General features: G+C 30.9%; 1 long non-coding RNA gene across 1 annotated transcript in view; it reads left to right on the top strand.

The window, feature by feature from the left end:
- Positions 1 to 4,614, top strand: part of LOC307187643 — a 472,947-nt gene extending 468,333 nt beyond the window's left edge. The window contains exon 8 of the long non-coding RNA XR_013828669.1: positions 4,037 to 4,614. This is a non-coding gene — a long non-coding RNA (uncharacterized lncRNA). The remainder of the gene's footprint in view (positions 1 to 4,036) is intronic.
- Positions 4,615 to 4,889: the final 275 nt, after the last annotated feature.

Below are 4,889 nucleotides of genomic sequence, written 5' to 3' on the forward strand. Positions count from 1 at the left end.
GGGCAGAATCAGAAAATGTAAATAAATATATTGGAAACATTTCAAACTGTTAAGCCCCTTTTTTTTCATGGTCTGTTGGCAATTCAAATGACTTTCTTACATTCAACATAGTTTCACTATCAAAAAAAAAAAAGAAAGAAAGAGGAGGAAGAAGTTCTCAATTCATGATTCATGTATATTACAATTCATAAATTCATAGATAAGTGATACAGGTGTTGATTACATGTATGACTGCAATGTGTGAAAATTCAGCACGTATATACTAAATGATTGTACTTTTCTATATTTTTAATATGGTTCAAAAATACTGTTTAAGAGTTTAAGAGGTCAGGGTTTGCCTGGTGGCGCAGTGGTTAAGAATCCACCTGCTAACGCAGGGGACATGGGTTCGAGCCCTGGTCCAGGAAGATCCCACATGCCATGGAGCAACTAAGACCAGGAACCACAACTACTGAGCCTGCGCTCTAGAGCCTGTGCGCCACAACTACTGAAGCCTGCGTGCCTAGAGCCCATGCTCCTCAACAAAAGAAGGCACTGCCACGAGAAGCTTGCTCACTGCGAGGAAGAGTAGCCCTCGCTCGCCACAACTACAGAAAGCCCACATGCAGCAACGAAGACCCAATGCAGCCATAAATCAATAAATTTATACTTTTAAAAAAAGTGTAAGAGGTCATTTATTTTGCTATAAAGATGAAGAAATCTTAGGACTATTTCTAACAATACTTTGCCCACTTCTCTTTTACTTTTTTACATCATTTGCTTTTATAACCTATTAAACTAGACACACAAAAATCTTTTTTTACCACAGTGACTGATGAATTAGTATATCTGAGAAGTATTCTGAACTGTATGAGAAAGATACTCTCAGATAGTATTGTTATTATCACTCACTTTATTTTAAATAAGAATTAAAATTTTTAAATATATATTTTATTTTATGTGGACTAATTCTATATATAAAAATTAAGTATGGAAAGGCTCTTCCATGTTGTTCTAAAAAGTCTCCTTCAGATGGATCCCAGGGTTTGATATTTTGTACTGCAGGGACTGTGTACTGTACTGCTATATATCAGATGCTTTATTAAATAAATTTAGCCATTAGTGCTGATTTTATCTCATATAACAATGTAGGGAAAAAAATCTCTGCAGTTTGCTTCGATAAGGATATTCTTTCATTTGCATTCATCCCCTTGCTTCACATAAAATACTTGGTACAAGATGATTGAGATATCTGGCCACCTAGGGAATATGGCAGTTTAGGTATAAAAATATATAAACACCTCAGAGAGTATACTATATCTTTTTCCTTTGTTACTCAACTGTGTTTTGAGTCAAGTTTTGTCTTGATGAAGACTGCACTAGTGAGAGAGTAAATATTGGTAGGAAAAAATTATATATATGCTATGCATATATATGTTTTCAATGATATAAAGAATAGCCTATATAATGTGGTCATGGGTTTTAGAGTTTTCTTTTTGGAAAGGAGAAAAATTGATTTGAAACAAGTTATAAAGGAAACAATACATCTAAATTCAGTATCTGGGATCTTTATTTATGGTTACACTTCCCTTGGCAATGTGGAATTAATGACAGTTTCGTTGATAACATAGTTTTGGTTTAAAATTAAATTAGTTTCAGTAGCTTCCGATAGTTCTATTAGTTTGTAGTATTAACATTCCAAACAATAAAGCCTATATAAATAGAAGAGAAATGATCCAAATCATTAAGATTTTAGTATTTCAGTATTTCATTTTGTAGGAAACAAAAAAGCAGATCCCCCAAATTACTAAAATGCTATTATTTAAAGCAGCTAGTTAATTATGACGGAAATTTAGAACTTTCATGTATGACTAGAAGCTGAAGAGAAAGTTGGAATGCGACAGCTACTTCAGGGTGGGTGTATCAGTGTAATTTCTGAGCTAGAATTAGAAAACTACGAGCTATAGTTAAAGGAATAGCGGTGAAATTTATAGCAACTAACATCTAAATTGTGATCTTTCTTTTATTAATTTAATTGATTATTTCTGATGCATATGCAAGAGTTCCTGAAATCTTTCAGACCCCTGTCGTTTAATATAAATCTCAAAATATTAAAAGATCTTGTAGAAAATTAGAAAGCAGATGAGACACTTCGGGACTCAAGATTTTAGATGTGCACATTTTAAAGCAACTTCAACACAATTACCCTCTGCTTGATTTTAAGAAAAAAAGAAAAAATCTCTTTAATTTGTTTTACTCTATGACAATTGCTTTTATAACTCGTTTGTGGAATACTCATTGGCTTGAAAAAGAATGGTCAGCAGAAAAGCTTAAGACAATAAACTGTTGAAACTCTCAGAGGTCACATTTATCAGATATATTCAACATACCAAATGATAACTTGCAACAAGTATTATTGCTATAATTCAGTAAGCAGTGGATTATCAGGTTACATTTCACTACACCTTTTCCCATTCCCAAATCATGTGTTACTCTGCATTTATAAATTCAAGGCTTTCAAGTTAATGACTGCAGGTGGCACGATTGTTCCAAAGGTATTATAAGAAACAGCCTCATTTGAATCTCTGAAACATCAGATATTTTATGCAAACAACAAAAAGAGTATCATATGTTTCATTTTCATGGGGCTTGTATTCCTTAAAATGTACAGGAAAATATCCTGCTGAGCTTTCCAAGTTACCATTAAAAAGATGACCATGTGTTGTGACAGACAATTTGGAGTCAGGGATACTTGGCCTTATCTGCTCCGTGAGTTTTGCCGACCTAAAAACCTCCACATTCTCAAAAATGGGGCTGATAACATGTGCCTTTTCAGAGTTGTTATAAAGTTTAGAGAAAATGTTATTTTCAATGCCTGGAAAAAATATATTTCTAGAGGAAACTGTATTTGTCATTACTGTAAACATCATTCAATTATTTAAATTAAAATAAAATCCAGTAAGTGCTTCAAAAAATATAACATAGAAATAAAATTATTTTGGTTAAATAAGGGACAATTTTGCAAATGAAGTATGACTTTTAGAGAGCAAAACTTGGTTCAAAAGCATTTTATAAAATACAGATAGTATTTTTTTTATTTTGATATGTTTTACATATTTCTAGTTTAAAAATTAACAAACAAAAAATTATCTCTAACTATATATAATCTTTATTAAACTTTATTATTTACATACTCAATTCGATTAATTAAAAAACATTGTTGTATGGCTTAGCCTTTAACATTCTTTGAACTTTTTACTCTATCAAAATTTAGTTTTTACTAGAATATACACTTTAAATTTCAGGTAGGTAGTATTTTTAATTATTTAAATGTTAATGGGAATGATTCTCAATACTTATATTTTCCATTTTATTTTTTACAATTGGCGCACAAAGGAAAAATCAATATTTTCTAATGTATTAAACCATCTTGCTCAAAAATACAATTGTCTTTATTTTCTTGAGGAAGCACTTAGCTTTTTTTTTTAGAGAACATAAGCCTTAGGATCTCAATTGAGTTTTAAATAAAATATGATATGTTATTTAAAGATATCACTTCAGGTGCATTGAGAAAAGAAAAAATATAGTGGATGATATTCAAAATATGACTGTAAATCTGATAACAGTTTTATAGGTTGATACACACTAGTCTGATTTTTTTTTAAAGATGTAATGCAAGAAGTTCAGCTTGCAACAGGAATGTTTGTTCTAGGTCTGGTGTCAGTAAAAATACCTTACTTCATAGTAACATAAAATAAGGTAAAATAACATATAAGGAAAATAATTTATATAAAGTTCTGTAAAAGGCAAAATATAATTAAATGAAAATCTTTGTGTGTGAACAGCTTATGAGGATAAAATTGAGAGAGCAAGTTTGTTTTTAAAAATTTAAACAGAAAACCTTATGTAAAAAAAAATTTAAACAAAGTTAAGTAGGCTCTTTATGAAAATGGGGGTATGTCAGTCATACAATAACATGAAATAAGTGAAAATGTTTTGGGTTTTTGTTTTTTGCATTGAGATGAGTACAACATTATTCATCGTGTTTTACCTCAAGGTATTTTCCAGTTTTAAGATGACTCAGGACTCAGAGAATAAGCAGAAAGCAAGATATCAGAGAATCCCATGAGATTTACAAGTCTATGGGCAAAAAATATTCCATGGAAAGAAAATCAAAATTTGAAGAATCAAGATCCAAAAGGAAACACAAAGAGGTTAGTTTAATATTCTGTACTGTTTTTATCCTCAAAGCATTGACCAGTTTGTAAGCTGCATGAGGTGAGAGTCTAGAAACTCCAAGCAGAAATGGACAACTGAAAGTTAAAAACTTAATACAGTTTTTGACATTCTCATAGTGTCAGAAGTTAGGGTTTGGGCCCAGGGCATCCAAAGAGAAAATGCCCCAGTAGATATGCAGATTCTCAGTTTTGACTTCAGAAGGGCTGAAATTCAGACTTGAAACATCTCAGTCCTCAGTAGATCAGGGTGATCTACCCAACTTTTAACAACTTGTCAGAAAAAGTCAATCATCTCTGAAGGAAAATAATATCTAGAGTTTCTATGTGTGTTTTTTTTTAAAAACAACATCTGGCATTTAGTCAAAAAATAAACAAATATCAGACCTAAATTAATTAAGAAAAAAAGAGATAATATTGATTATATTAAGATATGGATTTAAAAGTAAATATTAATATGGTCAAGAAATAATAGGCAAGATGAAAAATATCACCAGAAACCTGAGATCTATAATAAATTAATTCAATGAAAATTTTAGAACGAAAAATTAAAAATTCAGCACATAGACTTACTATCTACAGGATTAGTTACTAGCAATTTAGACAAATAAACTATATCCAGAAGAAAAGAAAAAAAAGTCTGGAAAATATAGCAAAGTCTGTAGGAGAGCTGTA

This window comes from Stenella coeruleoalba, assembly GCF_951394435.1.
Source record: "Stenella coeruleoalba genome assembly, chromosome: 6".
NCBI lineage: Eukaryota > Metazoa > Chordata > Mammalia > Artiodactyla > Delphinidae > Stenella > Stenella coeruleoalba.